The sequence below is a fragment of the Papio anubis genome, chromosome 19, assembly GCF_008728515.1.
Source record: "Papio anubis isolate 15944 chromosome 19, Panubis1.0, whole genome shotgun sequence".
Taxonomy (NCBI): Eukaryota; Metazoa; Chordata; class Mammalia; order Primates; family Cercopithecidae; genus Papio; species Papio anubis.
This window is the reverse complement of record NC_044994.1, coordinates 30252914-30275653: the sequence shown is the minus strand read 5'-3', so window position 1 is coordinate 30275653 and position 22740 is coordinate 30252914.

The window sequence follows — 22740 nt, the reverse complement described above, 5'->3', positions numbered from 1 at the left end:
GTTTCTGTGATTCATTCTGTTGTTCTACATTTCATGCTTAAAGTGGAAGCAGAATCTGTAGTAGGGAAAAAGGAAGGAAAGCAGAGTGTGATTTGGCAACCTTTGTTTATTATCTGTTTGTGATTCTATCAAGTAGAAGAGACAAGGACTTTATCTTACTTCTCATTATCACTATACAAGACCTTATGGAAAATACAAATGACTAAATTTACAGCTTATAAATGGCTTTCACATATATACTCTCAATTAAACTCTACAAGGTGAAGATCTAAGGTAAAGTTATAAATTATTTTGATTGGGACTCTAAGGTTTAAGAAGTGAGTACAATGTTTCCCAAACTTCTCTGAACATTGGAAACCATCAGGGGAGCTTCAAAATTTACTGGTGTCTGAGTTCCAACCCCAGAAAACGTGATTTAATTGGTTTGGGATATCATGTGGGCATTGGAATGTTTAAAAGACCAAAAGATGCTTCCAATGTGCAGCCAAGCTTGAAGTCTACTTACTTCGTAAGTTTCTAAAGTTCTAGAACTGGAAAGAAACAGAACTAGGATTAATTTCAGAACACAGAGTGTCTAGTTCACTACTTTCAACATAGGTAATTATAGGAATAGGTAATTATATATATATAGCTGGATCTAATAACTTCCTCATTCCTATCATAGGAAACTCAGTAAAATGAATTTTCACTCTTTTTCCACCAACTTTATTTCCATCAAGTTTAAAATTGGGTGGATACTGGTTGGTGGAAATGAATTAACTGCATTTGGTGGATTAGATCAAGAAGATTACAGGTGAGCACAGTCAAGGTCAGGGTGAGTGGAGGAAGAGGTGGGAGAAAGAAGAAAGCCCGTGGCCATTCCTGTGAAAAGCAAAAACCAGAATGATGCAGTGGAACATGTCATGTGGACCTAAGGGACAAAGCCAAGCCACTCAGCCAATGTCAAGAATCTGATGGCAACTGTGATGGATAGCCTATTTGCCTCCCACAGAAAGAGATAAGAAACATTTCTCATGAAGTAAGAGTGAGGAGGTTATTAGATCCAGCTGTATACAGTAAAAATCAAAGTCAGCCAAGGTTTTCCACTTGTAGAACTGGATCCTGAAGCAATTTTGTGGGCAGTTGCCAGGAACATCAACCTACAAGAATTATACACCCTCCCAACACCCCCCCGCCCCACCACACACACGCAATGGTGCTAATTCAGAAACATGGTCCCTATTACCTTTTATTTCTACTTCAATGTTTTTATACTTAACCTGTTTATTGTTAGAAAAAATTTAATTGGTCTAGTTTAGTTCCCACTAAAGTAAATAGCATTTTTTAAATGGAAGTTGAAAAAATGCTAATGTTAACCAATTATGGTATTTTCACAATACATATAGACAAAGCCTGCCTATTTCTGAAACAAGAGATTTCATGGCTTATTATTATTTACAAGGAGAAAAGGATTTATTATTTCTGTTTCAAAACCTTTAGTATGCTTCCCAAAAAGTTATCTGGTTCAACAAATAAAACAGGAGAGAAGAAAATAAATAGTAATCAGAAAACAATGTAATGTCTGCTGTGCCACTCCCACTTTGTCAGAGAACAAAATAATTAATTATATGCATATTTTCAAAATGGAAATGATTTGAAAATGTCCCAGAGTTTCCAATCTGTAAACTGAAAGATTACTGTGGTTGTTTCTCACTCACTCTCTCAGATATGTTTGAATTGTATTTTGTTTTTGTAATTAAACTTAAACTCTGCTTTGAGCCTCCTAATCCACTTGATCACAGAAGATGTGATTGTATTCATTTCATGGTCCATATAATCTATCCTGGCTTAAGTTCAGTCAGTTCAGGGATTTTCCCCCTCTTTTGCTTAGTCCCTGGGGTGTCACCTGACTTTTAGGGGAAAGTGTTTGGGCCACAGTCCTCATCATCATTCATGTTGACATTCACTGAGATGAACCTTCAGCTCCTCTGAGTCTAGGGTGACATTTTTCAGATAGCATTGCTTGGGACACCCACTTCCTACCTGGTTTCTGGTTCTGTGTTCATGGCACTTTTTACTGTGCTTTTTTCATCATGACTGAAAATGACTTTTTAATCCCTCTGCCCTTGCATCATGTTCACAGAGGCATGGGGAGGACTCCTATCCTACCCTACCCTACCCTACCCTACGCTACCCTACCCTACCCTATCCTATCCTATTCTATTCTATCCTACCCTACCCTATCCTATGCTATCCTAGGGTGTATCCACAGTCTGTTCTGGAACTGTCTTTGACCTTTTCTGTTTCAGACTCTTACACAACTCAATGTCAGGTGGCACAGGGACTTCACATGACTCCAGTCTTTCAGGATTCCAGTCAGAATAGAAGAGCTGGGGGCCCTGTACTCTCAGACCCTGAAACACACTGTCATGCACATTTACTCTGGGATCTCAAGAAAGATTATTTGATTCTCAAGAACATCCTCTTTGTGTAACTCTAATTTACTTTGTTACTCTCAAGGCAATGGGTCACCTTCAGTTCCTCAGTAAGCAAACTGGTTCTTAAATCCTTGTGTATTCCCACTGAGTGTGCTAATTACGTAAAAAGCTTTGGGTTTGGTCCTCAAAAGTAAGCCTTTTTATCTTCAAATGTTCTTTCTTATTAACTAATGTCTATGCCAAAAACATAAAAACTCTGTTTCTCACAGATGTGTCAAGGCACCCCATTACCTGCAACATGAAGTGGTAGAAAATGTCCTGAGATAGCTGGGAATTGTGAAGACAAGCTAATACACAGGTAGATCTACAACTCTTAATCCACTGTATAATATACAGTGTAGCATGCACAAAATTTTACCCCCTAAACCAGTCCTTACGCTAAGATTATAATTGTCATTAATTAGGAATTGAGTGATGATCAGAAAGATATGCCCAGAGAGCTGCTTAGAATCGGCAGGGAGACCAGAAACACCAGCCTATAAGCCTACTATAATTCAGACAGGCAAATGGGACAGCAACCCACAGCATTAGTTATAATAAGGATAAGCCAAGTGACAGGGGAGACACAAGCAATTTGTCAGAGTGCAAGCAGAGACCAACATCGGGGGTCAGAGGTAGGAAACCAGCAATGCCTTCTAGGCTGAAGCCTCAAAGCATAGGCATTAAGGATTGGCCTGCTTGGTTAGAGCCTTGATGTTGAATTCTTGAACTATAAACTGAGCTTCCTTAGAGACACTTTGCCCAGGGCCTGCATAGATCCCAAAGTCTGATTCTGGCTAAATTTGCAAGATATAACTTCATCTTAGAAGAGCCCACAGATCATCAAAACATCACCCTTAATGCCTAAGTTCTTGTTGTCAGATAACAAATAATTGTTTTTTCACGATTTGGAGACTGGGCTTAAAATGGAAATGTCTCTAGAAAACAGAACTCAATGATTTATTGCACTTTGAGTTATCCATGCCCAACATAAGAACCATTCTTTTAAGACAATTTTTGAAAACATTGTTGGGGCTGGGTGGGTAACAGCTTTATTGAGACATAATTAATATATAATACAATTTGCCTGTTTAAAATGTACAAGTCAATGGTTTTTTATTATATTCAGAGTTGTGAAACCATCATAACATCAATTTTACAACATTTTCATCACTCCAGAAAAAGAAATTCCATACTTTTTAGCTATCATCTCTCAATCTTCTCGTACCCTAGTCTTAGGTGGTCACTAATCTACTTTGTATATCTGTAGATTTGCTTATTCTGGGCACTTTATATAAATGGTATCATACGCTATGTGGTCTTTTATGTCTAGACTCTTACACCTAACATAGGGTTTTTAAATTTCATCCATGTTATAGAATGTATTAATATTTTATTATTTTATTGCCAAACAATATTCCAGTGTATGTATATACCACATTTGATTTATTTGTTCAGAAAAAAATTGCAGAAAACATCAAACATATAAAAGAGAAATATTTAAATAGATTCCCAGAGATTCATTACCCACCTTCAATAATTATCATTTTATGACTAACTTTGCTTTTTTAAATCCCCCACAATTTCTGCCTCAATCTGCATAATTTCAATATAAGTTCTTGCATAAATAGTTCAACATAAACTCCTATGTATATGAGTCACTCTTTTAAAACAACCACAAAATCATCATTGCACTTAAAATCTTTATTCCTGAACATTATCAAACAATAACAGGTGCTCGATTTTCTCTCTTCATATTTCTTTCCATTTTATTTATTTAAATCAGGATCCAAAATAGGGTTCTTGAGTTTTTTGAGTCTTTCTTTTTCATCTAAGTTTCTTTTTTTTTATTTTCTTACTTGCAAACTATTTGTTGAAGAAACTGGACACTCTATAGAGTCCCTTCTCTTCTCAATTTTGAATATTGCATTCCTGCGATAGTATTTAATATGATCCAATTTTGTCCATATTTCCACAAACTGGTAGTTGAGCTAGAATCTTCATCAACTTTAGGTAGCGTACTTTGGCAAGAATTCTTCGTAACAGTGATGTGTATTTCTATTAGGAGGAACATAAAGTTTGGTTGTCCTTTTTGTTTTTTCTGTTTAAGTTTTTGATGTTAAAACTGAACAGTGATTTGTGATGCTGTCAACCCTATCCAACCATTAAAAACTTCCCTGACTTTTTAATGATTGCCATTCTAACTGGTGTGAGATGGTATGGAAAACAGTATGGTGATTCCTCAAGGATCTAGAACTAGAAGTACCATATGACCCAGCCATCCCATTACTGAGTATATACCCAAAGGATTATAAATCATGCTGCCATAAAGACACATGTACACGTATGTTCATTGCGGCACTATTCACAATAGCAAAGACTTGGAATCAACCCTAATGTCCATCAGTGACAGACTGGATTAAGAAAATGTGGCACATATACACCATGGAATACTATGCAGTCATAAAAAAGGATGAGTTCGTGTCCTTTGTAGGGACATGGATGCAGCTGGAAACCATCATTCTCAGCAAACTATCGCAAGAACAGAAAACCAAACACCACATGTTCTCACTCATAGGTGGGAACTGAACAATGAGATCACTTGGACTCTGGAAGGGGAACATCACATACCGGGGCCTATTATGGGGAGGGGGGATGGGGGAGGGATTGCATTGGGAGTTATACCTGATGTAAAGGACGAGTTGATGGGTGCTGACGAGTTGATGGGTGCAGCACACCAACATGGCACAAGTATACATATGTAACAAACCTGCATGTTATGCACATGTACCCTAGAACTTAAAGTATAATAATAATAAAAAATAAAAATAAATAAATAAATAAAAACTTCCCTGTTAGCTTTTCACATAGTGTTTTAGCACCCATTGTTGATTATTACCTAGATATATTATTTCATTAGGGATTGTAATACAGTAAATATCTAATGTTCATTTCTCACTAAGTAGCTTGGATACTTATACAACAAAAAACATTCTCTCATCAATAATTTGATTACTCTGATTTATCATTTCAACAAAGGAGTCAGTTTTTATCTTCACCTAGTATTAACAAACAGCCACAAAGCCTCAGGGACATTCAACAATAACTGTTTCTCACATCAGTGAGTTGCCTGGGGTAGCTCTGTTGATCCACTCCAGGCAGTGGGCAGCGCAACCCTGAAAGGGTGTTTGAGTAAGAACCACATGTATTTTATCTTCCTTGGTTCAAAAGGATAACCGAAGCATGTTTTACTTATGATCACAGCAAAATAACAAATGGTCAAGATGTACAGGTGAGTGTTCCGAAGACCTCTGCTCAAAACTGGCACATTGTGGTTTGCCCCTACCCATCTCCGTTAATGCCTTGCTGAAGGCAAAATCAGATAGTGACATGTATTTCCCTTTACCTAAGGGAGTGGGAATTTCAAAGTTACATGGCAGGTGAAGAATGGGGGCGGAATTGGGACCAATGATTCCATCTATCACACTTCTAAAGTGTTCTTTCTTTTTCCTTATTTTCTGGTTTCCAGATAATGAATTGATTCCCTAAGATCATCCTAAAGTGGTCAATATTTTTTAGTATGATTATTACAAACTCATGGATTTAACAATATTTTATCTAACCAATTTATTTCAGACACTATTTTTGTTGTTCAAGTTGTTCCATGTCAACTTGGCTCCTGAATCCTTTTGACAACCTTAGATGTCTTTGAGAGTTCCCTCGCTTTCTGGAATGAAAATGTAGTGCAGATTCATCATGACCTAATCTGGGAACTTTGTTTTCTTTAATTGTTACTTAGAGAATATAATGCGGGTTAAGGAAATGCTCATTATTAATGGTTTTGTTATTGTTTCTAGGCCTTTTAAGTAGATGGAAATAAAAAAATAGTTAAAATAATCATAGATTTACACTAATATTTCTAATTAAAACTTAAAATTGCACATTTTCACTTAATTTTTTGATATTATATATAATTTTTTGATATTATGCCATCTATATATATGTAATAATGCTTGACATTCCTCTCCTATTATTTCTGGACTTTTCTTTGTAACAGGGAAGTTCTAAAAGCAGGTTTAAACTGGGAAAGCCAGCATCAAAGTAAGTGAGTGACTAAATGACAGGGGTATACACCTGGGATCAGAAAGGAGAAAGAGATTACTGAAGACAAATTATGCTACTTCAGAGTGCATCTAATTGCCAATACTCTTGATTCGGGACCATGGGGATGTAAGGCAAGATGTTACCTGGGAATCAGGAATTTTGAAAAATGCCTATATGATTCCAATATACTCATGCCAAAGTTAAGAACCACTGACTTAGATTCCATCTCAAGTACAATATAACTGAGAAGCAATAGCCTTGCCCAGTCCATGGAGTATCAGGCAAGCCTTCCGGTAGGTTTGACCCTGTATAAGTTTGACCACTTGACTTTTCTGCTTGACCTAGATTGCATCTACCCTTTTGTCTCACAGTATGGTAGTCAGTAATTGAAGTGGCACATAAGAAGGAAAATGGCACAGGCTTTGGAGTCAGAGGACTATGTTCCACAATTTACTACCTATTTTAGTTTCCCATTGCTCCTGTAGCAAATTACTACAAATATAGTGCCTTAAAACAACACAAATTTATGATTTTACAGTTCTGGAGGCCAGAAATGCCTTGGGCCAAAATTAAGGTATGCGTATGTTGCTCTCTGGAGGCTCTACAGGAGAATCTGTTTTCATGCTTTTCCAGCTGCAATGTTGCCTGTCCACATTTCTTGGCTGCCAGCCCACTTCCAACTTCAAAGGCAGTAATGTTCAGTGGAGTCTTTCTCACATCATATCACTCTGACGCTGCTTCCCTTTTCCCCATCTGAGGGCCTTTTTCATTACATTGGGTCCACATGGGTAATCTAGGATAATATACTTATTTTAAAGTTAGTTGATTAGTAACATTGATTCCATCTTCTATGTTGATTTCCCTTTTGCATGTAACATAATATATTCACAGGTTTCAAGAATTAGGAAGTAGACATTTTTTGGTGGAGAAAGGAGAACTTATTCTGCCTACTATACTAGCTATTGTCACCTTTAGGATATATTTTATCCATTCTGAACCTCATTTGCATTTTCTGTAACATGAGCACCTGAGATCATTTTGCATCTTTCTGAATTTATTCATCTCAGTGATTCTCAGAGTAAGAAGAGAAGTAGGACCAAAATGTGCAGAAGGATTCCTTACTGGTAGAGTGTATCCCTAAATGACAACATACCACTTTCCCACCAAATGCTTATGCATTTTGAAGGGCTACTTATGAGGAATAAAAGAGATAGACTGCATGAAACTACCTGGACACAGTGAAGGCCCAATATCTATTAGCTTTTGTTCAATTTCTCTTTCTTATTTATTTGTTCTATTTGATTCATACAGAAGTCTCAAGTGTTCAAATATGAATGATTGAGTCCCCTGGATACCACTAATCAAATTAACAAGCTTTTGTCTTAGTTCTGGTTCCAGCTAGATATTTCATCTACCTACTAAAGCTGATCACATACTGTGATGGTTAATACTGAGTGTCAACTTGACTGAATTGAAGGATGCAAAGTGTTGATCTTGGGTGTATCTGTGAGGGCATTGCCAAAGGAGACTAACAGTTGAGTCAGTGGGCTGGGAAAGACAGATCCACCCTTAATCTGTGTGGGCACCATCTCATCAGCTGGCAGCATGGCCAGGATATAAAGCAGGCAGAAAAACATGAAAAGAGAGACTGGCTTAGCCTCCCAACCTACATCTTTCTCCCGTGCTGGATGACTCCTGCCCTCGAACATCAGACTCCAAGTTCTTCAGCTTTGGTACTCAGACAGGCTTTCTGGCTCTTCAGCTTGCAGACATCCTATCGTGGGACCTTGTGATCATCTGAATTAATACCTTAATTTTATATCCTATTCTGTCCCTCTAGAGAACCCCGATTAATACACATATTCATTGCTCCTTCCAATCCCCTTTCAAAAGTCTATAGAACTCTGACCTCTGGAACTCTATCTGCCATAGACCCACATTTCAGATGCCACCTACCCCTCCATCTGAGACCTTGAGTTACCTTCCTCACCTTGAAATGGTGATGGTAGCTAGCACTTGAGCCATGCCTAGAGACAGCGCTAACTCCCAGGCCACTGTGCCCTGTCTTTTGACATAGACATTCTGAGCTGTACATTCCCAGTTCTCTGCCTCATGCCCTGTACACTGGGCAAAGCTGTTGCCAAGGTCCTGAAGGTCTTGCCCTACTTGAGGCCCGTGACAAACACTCATGTCTCTCGAAAGACTTTCAAGGTGTGATTGTTTCAAGCAGGTTGAGGATAGTACATCTGAGAGTATACTAGCAGCCCTTACTAGTGATCCCAGCTTTTTATGCTACAAAATTTATTTCAATGTGTTTTTCTTTTTGTGTACGTTTACTGTAGATTAGGCTTTTTATCATATTGCCATAAATTCCAAATATCATAATCTAATTTTCAGGCACTCATTGATCATTATATTTTAGTCTTACTCTACCATAGCTAAAAGGGTGAAAAAGAAAGGAAGATTAAGGTTGTCTTTGGACCTGAGGTCAAGGAGAGAAGCAGAACCTAGATGATATTCATGCATTTATAGTTGAATGTATTCCTTCAAAGACTACTTATTGAGAACATATCATGCAGTTTTATAACATGCTATTCATATATTTATGAGAAAAAAACTGACAGTCTTTCCCTCATAGAGATTATACATTTTTGATGAAATAAAGAATTATCCTATGATTGTAAATACTTTTAAACATTTCAAGGATGCCAATTATATTACATTAAAGATGTTTGATTGCCATATATATATATATGAAATATATATATAATAGTAGAAACTGACCTTATCTGAGGGTTCATGGAAGTTGTAAGCAAAGGAAGTAAATAGCCAAATATATAATTCAATTTTGTGATAATAATAAATACTATTATTATTGAATAACTTCCACTGCACAGTGAATAACATGAATCTAATCCTGAGCAATCTTCAGGCAGATCCTGACTGGGAACGTTTCCAGAATAAAACTAGCCAACACTCAAACATGTTGATCATATTAGTAAGGAAGAGGTTCATCTTAAAGGAGAATAAGGAAACCAGACAACGAATGCAATGTGATCCCTAACAAATAACCTGAGATGTTTCACAGACTCTGAAACCATCTTATCTTAACAAATAGTCAACAGCAAACAGGATTTAGTATGAATATGTGCTCCATTAAATTCCAATGTGTGGTGGTTCTAAATTTGGTTCTAGATAAAGTAGGGAGGATCTTGTTTAAAACAGATTTTCACAACAAATCAGAGTTTTAGGTTCAGCAGGTCTGCAGTGGAGCTCATGAATCTGCATTTTTAATAAGCAGATCAAGTGATTTTGAAATACAGGTAGGAGTCTGTATTAGCGAGGGTTTGTCAGAGAAACTGCCTTTAGAGAGAAGGAGATTACACACACACACACACACACACACACAGAGAGAGAGAGAGAGAGAGAGAGATACACACACACGCAGAACTTATTATAAGGAAATAGAAGGAATTGAATCATGCAACCATGCAATTATGATGCCTGACAATTCCCAAGATCATCAGTTGAGAAGCTGAAGACCCAAGAGAGCTGATGATGTAGTTCCAGTCAACGTCCAAAGGCCGGAGAACCAAGTGAGCTGATAATGTAGTTCTAACCTGAAAGACTGCAGGAGGCTTGAGACCCAGGAAGAGTCAAAATATCAGTTCAAGTTTGAAGTTAGGGAAAAACTGATAACCCAGTTTGAAGGTAGTCAGGCAAAAGAAGTTCCTTCTTATTGGTAAGAGGGTCAGCCTTTTGTGCTACTCAGACCTTGAACTTATCGGAAGGGGCCCACCCACATTATGAAGGACAATCTGCTTTACTTGGTCTACTCTTTCCAATATTCATCTCATCCAGAAACACCCTTACAGACATACCCAGAATAATGTTTGGCCCAATATCTGGACATCCCAAAGCTCAGTCAAGTTGACACATAAAATTAACTACCATAGTCCCTGAAGACTATACTTTGGGAAACACCACTGTGGCATATGAACCCAAGTGATCCCTAAAAGAGGCCAAGATGACTTGCTTGCTTGCCTTTCCCCCTCCGCCTTCCTTCCTACCTTCTTTTCTATCTTCTTTCCATCATTTATTCTTTTTCTTTGTTTTAATTTAGATTATGAAGTATTTGATCCACAAAAGGTTAATGATTTATATGTAAAAGGAAAGAACCAAAAACGTAATATAAATTTGTGTAGTCAGAATCCACTTTTATAACCAAAATATTGCCAATGCCTAGAACGATGCCGAATTTCCTTTATTTCCTACCCATTTGAAACCAAATGACTTCTTTTCCCTAAGTTAATCATTGTCCTTCTTTTTTGGATGTTTGCTTTTATCTTTTTTTTTTTAAGTTGTTATTTTGGTAAAATTTAAAATTTTCTTAAAGTTGTAAGATTTCCAAAGAATATTTTTATTATTTTCAACCTCTCCATCCCAATCTCTCTCTCTCTCTGTGTATATAGACATGTATTTTTCTTCCTGTAAACATTTGAAATTAGATTGCAGAATCATATATGACCTTCTCTCCCAAAATATTTGCTTGTTTATTTCCTAAGTACATGGTTGTTGTCTTACAAAATCATGGAGCAATTATAAAAATTAGAAAATTTGCCTTTAATATAATATTATGTAATCTCATCTATATTTAAACTTCATTAATCATTCCAAAAATGTCCTTTTATCCCTTTATCCCAAAAATATTATTTATCCCTTTAGTAGAGGTCCTAATGTGGTATCAAATTGCATTTGCTTATGTTGTTTCCTTATTCTCCTTTAACATGAACCTCTTACTGTACTATTGACATATTTGAAGTGTTGGTCTTGATTTAATAAGAAACATTCTCAGTCAGGGCTTGCCTGAAGATGGCTCAGGATTAGATTCATGTTATCCACTGTTGGCAGGAGGGCAGTAGAAGTGATATTGAGTCCTTCTCAGTGCAGCGTATCAGGAGACATATGATATGAATTTGTCCTACTGTTGGTGATCCTCTTTCTGATAAGAAAGATTCAAAATATGAGAGGGATTTGTTATGAGAAATTCCCTTTTCTGGGCTTTGAAAGTGGAGGCCTGATAACAAGAAATGTGGGTATCTCTAGGAGCTTGGAGCACCCACCACCACCAGCTTGCAAGAAGACAGAGCCCTCAGTCTTCTGCCAGCAACCCATGTGATGTCGGAGGTGGATCCTTATGTACATGCTAACTGACAACAACCAAGCTCAGGATCTCATTTGATCCCAATCAAGACTAGACTTTTGATCTGCCCTACAAAACTGACAAACAGATGTTATTTTACATTTTTAAGTCTATGGTAAATTGTTACATGGGAATAACTAATTGATGAACCTAAATTTTTCCATGTGTGGCCAGTAAAAGTATCTTCAAGCAGATTATTGCACCCTTCAGATGTACTCCATCATTTCTAATGAACTTCCTTATTTTCTGGCACATGTGTGCATGCAAGCTCACACACACACACACACACACATGCACACCCCAACACACAATGTTTTTGATTCATTCAGGACTTTATCAGCCACAGTCACCAAGGATCACTGGTTCTTTGGAATGGAGAAATGTATTTAGAAGCTAAGATCTGTCTTTGTAGTTGTTAACACACAGGCGAACACAACAACATCCATACACATGAACACAGAACATGAAGCAATGCTTACTTTAGTTTTCCAATATTTTATAAATGGTATTGTATTATACATAATTTTGTGTGACTCATCTTGTATTCTCAATAGGACATTTTTGCAGTTCATGTAAGTTGATGTAAATAGATGTAACTCCGTTCTTCATTGCTATGCATTGTAAAATTATGCCACAATTTCTTAACTTCCTGTTGATGACTATTTGAGACATTTCCTTTTTATTCTGTTACAAATATCAGGCCATTTATTTTCTGATCCTCATGAAGTAGGTGTGGATTTCAGCTTTACCCAGGTGAGGCTCAATTGTATACCAAAGTGCTTTTGCTGCTGCTCCACAGCTTTGCCAATACTTGGTGCTGTCAAGCATTTTAATCTCTATAAATCACATGGGTGTAAAATATCTCCTTCTGGTTTAATTTCCATTTCTCTGGGTTCTAATGGAGTTGAGCATATTTTAATAAGTTAATTGTCCATTTGCATGTCTTTTGTGAAAGCCTTTTTAGGTCTCTTGCCTAGTTTCTGTTATCTTATTTGTCTCTTCTTACTGATTGATAAGTTGTTTGTATGATCTAAATGTGATTTCTTTCCCAGTTATATGTGTTGCAAATCTCTTTTTCTACTTGGTGCCTCCTGCTCCTTTTTTAAAATTAATATTTCTACACGTCTGTGACGGGTTGAATTGTGTCTCCCCCAAATTTATATGCTGCAAATGCAATGTGGCTATATTTGGAGATAAGGCCATTAAGGAGATAAGGAAGGTCACATGAGGTCATAAGGATGGGGTCCTAATCTGATAGGACTGGTGTCCCTATACGAAGAGAAACATTAGCACTCTTTCTCCATAAGCAGGCACAGGGGAAAAAACATGTGAGGACACCACAGGAAGGAGCCATCTGCAAACCTACAAGAGAGGCCTCACCAGAAACCAACCCTGCTAGCACCCTGATCATGTTTTAGCCTCCAGAACTGTGAGAAAATAGTCTGTTGTTGTAATCACCCAGTCTGTGCTATCTTCTTATGGTAGCCCTAGCTGACTAATGTCTCTCTTAATGAATGAACATTCTTTTAAATTTAATTTAGCCAGATTCATCGATAATTTATTTTAAATTAATGCTCTTTGTTTTTTGTTTACTACAGTTTCCTATATCTTATCTCATGGAGATATTGTCCTATATTTTCTTCTGAATAATTTAAACTTACTGAAAGTTGTAAGAAGATTCCCAAAGAATATTTTTATTATTTTCAACCTCTCTGTCCCAGTCTCTCTCTCTCTCTCTCTCTCACTGTGTAGATGTTTAAATATTTATTCCATTTAGAATTGACATTTGTATAACATATGATAAAGAAAATAGATAATATATAAAACATGTAATCATTCATAATGCATTATTTATAATGCATATTATACTCAGAGTTACATACAACTTACTATAAATGTATGTATTTAATATAACAGACTGATTTTCCACTCTATTTATTAAAGAATTTATTATTTAATCCAATGTCACACTGTCCTAGCTGGTTTAATTGTATACTATGTTTCGATATCTAACATGTATAATTTTCTCAACTTGTTCTTCAGGAAAGTCTTGCTATTTTTCTCATTTGCTTTTCCATACAATATTGAAATCAACTTGTCAATCCCACTCAAATTTTATTGGAATTTTGATTGTCATTGCATTGAGGCATAGATCAATACAAAAAGAGTGGTCACATTTTACAAACTGTCAATAGACATTTTATATCTTTTATTTTGAACATCCTTTACAATTTTCCCTAGGAGTCTTGCACATCTTTTGCTATTTTATTATCAGACACCTTATATATTTAGATACTATTGTAAAGGGAAATATTTCCTTAATTACATTTTCTGAATTATGCTGCCGTATAGAAATGCAATTGATTGTGTATATTGATCTTACAGCCCGCAGACACACTGATGAACTCTCTTATTATTACTAATACTTTCTCTGTAGATGCTTTTTGGTTTTCTATGTAAACAACCGTATCATCTGAAAATAATTTGTTTTGTTTATGTTTTTTCAATTCTTATGGCTTTACATCTATCTTTTCTTATCTTACTTTACTAGACTTGGATGTCTAGCACAATGTTGAGTACAGTGATGATAATGCGCATCATTGCCTTATTCTTGATTTTAAAGAAAATACTTTATTTTATTTTTTTTTGGAGACGGAGTCTCACTCTGTTGCCCAGGCTGGAGTGCAGTGGCGCCATCTCGGCTCACTGCAAGCTCCACCTCCCGGGTTTACGCCATTCTCCTGCCTCAGCCTCCCACGCAGCTGGGAGTACAGGCGCCCGCCACCATGCCTGGCTAATTTTTTGTATTTTTTTTGCAGAGACAGGGTTTCACCCTGTTAGCCAGGATGGTCTCGATCTCCTGACCTTGTGATCCGCCCGCCTCGGCCTCCCAAAGTGTTGGGATTACAGGCGTGAGCCACCGCACCCGGCCAAAAAAATACTTCAAATATTTATCGATGATGTAGAATATTTTCTAGTTTGGCCCTCTTTGTCCCTTTTTATGAGGTTAAGATGGTTCCATTCTGTTTCTTATGTAATAGAAATTTTTAAAATCATATATTGAAATTACATTTTGTCTATAGAGATATTCTTATGGCTTTTCTCTTTTTAATCTGTTTATGTAATGAACTACCCTACTAGACTGCTTACTATTAAAACAAGCATGCATTTTTGTGATAAACCCAATTTGATATACTGCCAAATTTGATTTACTAACATTTAAATTAAGATTTTTTGGCCTCTAGTTTAACCATGCATTTGCCTGTAATTTCCCTCCTTTTTAATAATACAAATATACTGGGAGGATCGGAATTATCTGCTTCTTAAGGGTTAGTTATAGCAAATGGTAGCAATACTAAACCCTCAGCACTCACAGTCCCAGACACACAGATGATTTTTTACTGTAAACACTAGTGACTCTGCCTGAGGGCTTTCTCTGGCTTTTGGAGGCCAGTAGGCCCATTTCCAAGATTGGACAGCAATGCTGGGGAGTACATGCCCCTGGGAGCAGCTCTCAACCAATAACAGTGTCAATGTATAAATACCCCATATTCCTTTCTCCTAGGTGCAAAACTTTGGAGGCTTTGACTACATAATCACTCAGAGGTTCCTCCTGGGACCGAGGAGCAAACTGCTGACAAACATATTTTTTTATAGCATTCCTTCTCTTTCCTTCTTCTCTTCCCTACCTTTATCAGTAATTCTTGGGATCACTTTCCAAAGGAACAGTTTTACTCAAATCCCTGGGTTCAAGGTTGGCTTCTGGGGAAATTCTAAGACAAAAATACTCCCTTGTAAAACTATCTGGATTTTTTGTCTTTGGCAGGTTTGTTAACCATTGCAATATTTCAGTGATTTTAATGTTTATTTATTCTACTTATAATATGAGAATATTTGGTAATTTATATTATATATATATATTTCAGTTACATGTAAGTTTTCTAACAAATTGGAATAAAGTTGCTCATAATGTTCACCTATTAAATTTTGAAGCCCTGCCATAATTCTTACGACTCTTCTTTCAAAACTAACATTTACTCATTTGTGGTTTTACCTTGTTTTCTTGATCACCATCAGCAGAGATTTGTCAATTTTATTAGTCATTTTAATGCCTTCATTGTTGGCTTTATGAATCCTCTTGGTTATGTCTTTACATTTTATATGCTATTAATTTCTTCTCTCTTTAAAAAAAAATATATATATATTTCTGACTGGAGATAGTGGCTCGCATCTGTAATCCCAGCATTTTGGGAGGCCAAGATGAGAGGATTTCTTGAGGCCAGAAGTTTGAGACCAGGCTGGGCAACACAACGAGGCCCCATCTCTACAAAAATAAAATTAAAAAATTAGGCAGAGGAATGCTCAGGTTTATGCGTGTAGTCCCAGCTACTCAGGAGGCTGAAGCAGAAGGATTGCTTAAGCCCAGGAGTTTAGGGCAGCAGTGAGCTGGGATCATACCACTGCACTACAGCCTGAACAACAGAAAAAGACTCTGTCTCTTAAGAAAAAAAAAATTAATTTTTAAAAAGTTCTTTCTTTGGGTTTATTCTGTATTTAGTTTTCTAACTTTTAGATTATTGATGTTAGTCTTTTTTACTTTTGTAATCATTTAAGACTACTTTTTTGTAATTACCAGTTTGTTACAAATTTTTTTTTATGTATTTTTTTTCCATTCTTTTTAAGTATTTTAAATATCTACTCTGTTTTTTACTTGGCATTGTGCATTATATAGAAATATATTTTAATACTTCTATGTAGTATTATTGTTTTGGCCTTAGCTTTATTTCATAATTGTTTTTAAATTAATTCTATTGTCATCAGAGAACAGGCCAGATTCCTTAATATGGGTTGAGATATATTTTAAAGCCTAGTTTAGGATCAGTTTTAATAAAGGTCCCAAAATGTACTAGAAAGAAACTTGTGTTCTCTACTTGTTGGGTTGAATGTTGTTTGTGTATCTATTTAGTCAAACTTTAAGCAATGTTGTTCATATATCTGTATTCTGACTGCTCATTCTTTCTTCTTGATCTATGATTGTTAATATGTTAACTCCTAAATTTTGATGGTAGATTTATTCATCTCTTTCAACAGTTCTGTAAATCTTTATTTCATATATTTTATATCTATAAAGTTAGGAGCATACAAATTTAGAATTGTTGTATCACTCTAACAAACTGAAATCCTGATGTAGTAGCACACTTTATCTCTGCAACATTATATTTTATATTGTGTTTATATAGCCAAATCAGCTGACTTTTGGTTGATATTTTACTAACGTATCTTTTTCAATCTGTTTCCTCTTTTCTGGGTATTTATCTCTTAATTAGTCATCTTTTGAACAGTATATAGTTAGCTATATTTTTCATATAATTAGGCAATCTTTGATTTGACCCAAGTTAAGTCCATTTTTATGTATTGTAATAAATGATATATTTAGATTTATTTTAATTTGTAATACTTTCAACTTTCTGTGTTTCTTTTGTGTGCTTTTATGACATTTACATTTTTTCTATGTTGGTTTTTATACTCTATTCCATTTATCCTAGAAAAATTAATGCATATTGAAAATAACAAAGACAGGTTTAATGTTTTAAAATGAAATTTCTGGTCACTGTCACTGTGAAGTAGCAGAGCAGTTGTTGATGGCTTTAGTGGTAGCTTATACCTATAAATCTGTCCCTATGGTATTTCTTTAAAGATATTTACTGTAAAATCTAATAGTCAAAAATACTCCTACAACTCAATAATTAAAAGCCAAGCAACTCCATTGGAATTGGGCAAATAAAACACTTTACAAAAGGATATGTAAGAATATCTATTAGGCAAACTAAAGAAAAAACTAAACATAGATCTTTCTATAGCCTAGTAATTTATCTCCACATATTAATTCAAGATAAATGACAATATATAATCACAAAAATTATTGTATAAAATTTTTAGCCAGGTGTTGTGGCTCATGCCTGTAATCCCAGCACTTCAGGAGGCCAAGGCAAGCGGATTGCTTGAGCCCAGGAGTTCAAGACCAGCCTAGGCAATGTGGCAAGACCTCATCTCTACAAAATTAAAAAATTAGCTGAGTGTGGTGGTACATGCCTGTGGTCCCAGATACTCATGAGACTGAGGTGTGAGAATAGCTTGAGACCAGGAAGTCAAGGCTGTTGTGAGCCATGTTCATGCCACTGCACTTCAGCCTGGGCAACAGAGTGAGACCCTGTCTCCAAAAAAAAAAAAAAAAAAAAAAAAAAAAAAATCCTAGAAACTTTTCTCAATAAAAATCTGAAAACATCCCAGTTATTTATCAGATGATGGATAAACAAAAGTTGGGGTATTTATTTAATGGAATATTACTTAGCAATAAAAAGGAACATGTTACTACTACATGGAAAAACATTAATAAATCTCAAAAACACACTGATAGACAGCTGACAGAAATGAATACATATTTTATGTCTCTATTGATATGAAATTCTATAGCTGGTAAAACTAATCTATTATGGAAAAAATCAGGTTAGTGATTATCTCTGGAGGATAGGGACAGGCTTTCACTGGGAAGAGATAAAAGGGAACTTTCTGAGATGATAATGAATATTTTATATTTTGATAGAATTACATGTTACATGGAGGCATGTGTTTATCAGAACTCAGTGAAAGTTTTTTTTAAGGTTTATGCATTTCTTTGAGTATGGATTTTGTATTGAAGAATAAAAAATGGCAGAGTTGAACCCTGGTTGTATGCTATATTACCTGAATAAAATGGGCTGATGACTGGAATTTGGTTTGAGTCTCATGAAGGAAATGGGATGAAGGGATAACTGGATGGATGAATGGATGCGTGATAAACTGTAGTGAAATGTTTCTGATGTAATCTGAGTGGTGAACATAAGGATGTGAAATTATTTCATCTTTGTTTTATGTTTTGAGACTGTCACAGTAAAATGTTTGAGATAGAATGAGAGGAAGAAAATTGAAGTTTGGCTCCTAATTGGTCTTTTTACTTCTTTCCTTACCTCCGTATAACATAATTTGAATGTAATGAATTAAAAAACAATTCATATCAAGTTCTTTCTCTGCTGAAAAGCCTCTATTGGTTTCCCATCTCTTTTAGAATCAAAGATAAACCTGTAAGACCCTACTAATTTGACCTCTTCTGTTTTACTTTGACCTCAGCTCAGACCGCCATATGGATTGTTCACTCCACTCCCTCCACACTAATCTCCCAGGTGTTTCTCAAGCACATCCCACAGGTTGCTGTTCCAAGGCTTCAGCCGTGTTCTCTCTATCCAGACCACGCTTTCTCCAGACATCAGTGATCTCAGATCTCTCACTCTGTCAGACTTTTCTCAGTCTTTCCTCTCTGAGGGTCTTCCTTGGCCACTCTACCTAAAATGCCTGCCACATCCCCCATGTACACGATCTCCCTCTTTCCCACTTTTGGTTTCTTTCTAGAACTTGTCTATAGTAATGTGCTGTATTTTTCCTTTTTCATTTTGTGTGTTTCTTGACTTCTGTAGAATGCAAACCCCATTATGGCAGGGATGTGTGTGTGCTTTGCCTACTGCCCTTTCCCCAGCACACACAGCAGGACCTGGCCCATAATGAGCATTCTGTTAGGATTCATTGAGTGAATAAATGATCTATCTATTAATGTGTTAACCTAATGCTGTTAATGAACTAACTGTTTCTTACATCTAACATGATATATATGGCAATCAAATTACAACAAATGTGGTTCCGTGTTCAACTGGGAGTAAGATTACTCAATGACTGTGTGGTTGATTTGTCACTTAGTACATTGGGTTATCACTGTCTTCCCTTACAAAGTGATGGTGTTGCATTAAGCTGGGGTCTTCAAAAATTCATAAATATATGGTGTGCCCTTGGATACCTGGAGGAATGGGAGATGTGTGTGGGCAGGTTTCTAGAACTTCTTCCCAGGCTTCTTCCTTTCTTTTTTGTTTTTGGTTTAACATATTGAACTTCCATAACAGATTTTCTATTTTACTTGGCTTGGCGAAATTTTTTAAACTCATGAATAGAAAAATCCATGCAGATCATTAACTACAAATTCTATCTTTCTGTCTAAATCTGAGAATAGAATTTGTATAGTCACTAGAGTACTTCTTAGGTCAGAAAGATCTAGGGATCAAATCTTGGATCTACCTCCTTTGTAATTATATGATTAGACCTCTTTGAGCTTCAGTTTCTTCACATGAAAAAGAGGGATTAAAACAGAATCTATGCAATAAGTTGTTTTTGGTTATTGTTTTAAGATAGAATCACATGCGATCATCCAAGTAAAGCACTTATAACCTGATACATACTAATGTTCCAAGGCTTCACCCGTGTTCTCTCTACAGAGGCTACACTTTCTCCAGACATCAAAGCCTGGTACATACTAAATGTTTACTAATTGACTGCTTTTACTTTTATTAATTTATGTCGGGGTTCCTAGTAAAACAGACCTATGAAGCCTAAATATTGCTCTTCAAATAGTCCACTATATTATCTATTTTATAAACAGACAAAGATAATTATGTCTGAGATTTTCCAGAATATAAGCAGAAATGAGTTTTAGAACAAGATAAAATCAGTTGCAAACTTCCTCCTTGCTTGGTTCCTACAGCTCCATCCTGCCCCTCCAGCCACTACCAAGTATATCTCATCACCAGGCCCACACATGTGACAGTGATAAAAAGGTCTGTGCTGGGAACAATATAGTAGGTAATAAATCAAGGCTGGGAAGGGGGGAGTACCAAGCAGGGTGGGAGGAGGGGTGATGGCATTGTGAATAATCAATGCAACAGACTCTGTAAGAACATGGCAAAACATCTTACTTAACATGTTTAATAAAGCCGGAGAGGAGAAAGCACTGATAATATGGAAACAGGCTGCCGGATTGCTGCAGAACCCTTTGCCCACACAGCCAGGACAAGCCATGGGAATGAATGAGAGCTGTTGCCACTGTGCTGGCCCCAGCTCTGACCACCCACCCCCACACTGTGCTCAATATCTGGGATGGTGTATATTCTTCCTCCTGACTGTCCATCTCAGCAGTTTCAGGAAGAAAGAGAAAAAACTATTTCAAGCATTTCTAACTGGTTAAATTCAAGAACACATAGCAAAACTGTTACAGAGTGATGGGACCACTCCCCCAGCTTGGAGAAATAAGATAACAGGAGTATCCAAAGGATGTTAGATACTTAAAATGAGATATGGCTGGCACTTGTTCCTGAATGATCATGCAAGGAAAGATTCCTGGGATACTCTAGGGCAGCCCTCTTGGTTTTCAAGGGAGAATATGCAGCCTCAGGGAGAACTGAGTCACAAGGTCATGTAGATATTCAGTGTCAGGGTAGAGGTTAGGGTCTAGGTATCAAGTTTAAAACATTACATTGTCTAAAATGCCTTGCACACAGGAGAGATACTCCATAAATGGTGGGTCACTTATATTTTCCTTTAGTGCTGATCTCTTTCACTTCTCTTCACTGCATCTGGGGCTTAGAGAAAGAAAAATGATTACTAGGAACGTAAAGACATTGATTAGAAAGCTGGTTCTTTTATAGACTGATATAATTTAGGCTAAATCACTGAATTTTGGTCTCAGTTTCCTAACTTCCAAATTGAGAAGTTAGTTTTACATGATTGAAAGGTCTTTTACCAGTCTAACATTCTTAATTTGAAGCATTCTCATTTTTGAATTGAATGACCTGTCTACATAATGAAAGAGGGAAAAAACAAAGAAAAAAAGAGCTACAATATTATATAATAGCATCTTGTCCCTTGGCAGCTTTAGAATAGTGTGTTATTGTTAAATTTGGTGGTACCATCTTAGCAAGGCAAACAGAAATGTAATGTTTGCTAATTGAACTATAAAAATAATAATTACCTTTGATGTAGAGGAATGCAAAGTCACTCAGCAGTGAGCTCTGATTGTATAAATGGAAGCAGTTATCATCAGAGCCCAAACCAGATTAGAAGAGAGCCATTCCAATTACATCCGAATGGTGCTAAATGTATACCAGGCATGGAGTGCCTTTTGTGCATGCAGGAATGTTCCCCTCAGTGCTGCAGCGGGCTAAGGGGAACATGAAGACTGACTGCTTTAAGTGATCTATATCTGGGAAGAAGGCTGGAATCTCTTTTATCGGCATCCTAGCCTGCAGAGGAGGGTCAGAGGGGTGGTAATAGGGTGAGACACTCTCCAGGAGATCCCTTACCCCATTCACAAGGGTCAACTACGCTGCTTGATTCAGTGGACTGTAAGGATGTTTTTATGACTCTAAAATTTGCACCAACTACTGTAGCTGGGCTTATGAAATCTACCTTCAGAAATTCAGGGTGTTGAGGATGGGGCACATGCAGTTCCAATAGTCTGGCTCAGCAGGATCTGGACAGAGGCAGCTAATGCCAGTGGCGCACATCTCCACAAATAGCCATCCCATGCCTACAAAGGCAGAGAATAGGCACTTCCTCAGTGCATATGGGGCCAAGAAAGCATATGGGACATAGAGGATTAGATCTCTTCCCCAGTTGGTATGTTCTGAATGTCTGTGTACCCCCCAGAATCATATGTTGACATCTAACCTCCATTGTGATACTAAGAGCTGGGGCTTTGGGAGGTGGGGACCTGCTCACATGATTGGGATTAATGTGCTTATAAAAGAGATCCCAGAGAGCTGCCTTGCCCGTTCCACCATGTATGGACACAGTGAGAAGGCAGTGTCTAACCAGAAAACAGGCCCTCACTAGACACCAAGTCTGCCAACACCTTGATCTTGGACTCCCTAGTCTTCAGAACTGTGAAGGAAGAAAGGATTCCTAGGATATTCTAGGGATACTCTGTGTCTTATCAACTGTTGCTTATATATATATTTTTATAGCAGCCTGAATGAACTAAGATACCAACCCTGAGCAAAGTCAAGAAATTCAAAGTAAGAGAGTGAGGCAGGGGTGGATTAAGCTGTGGAACAACAGGTC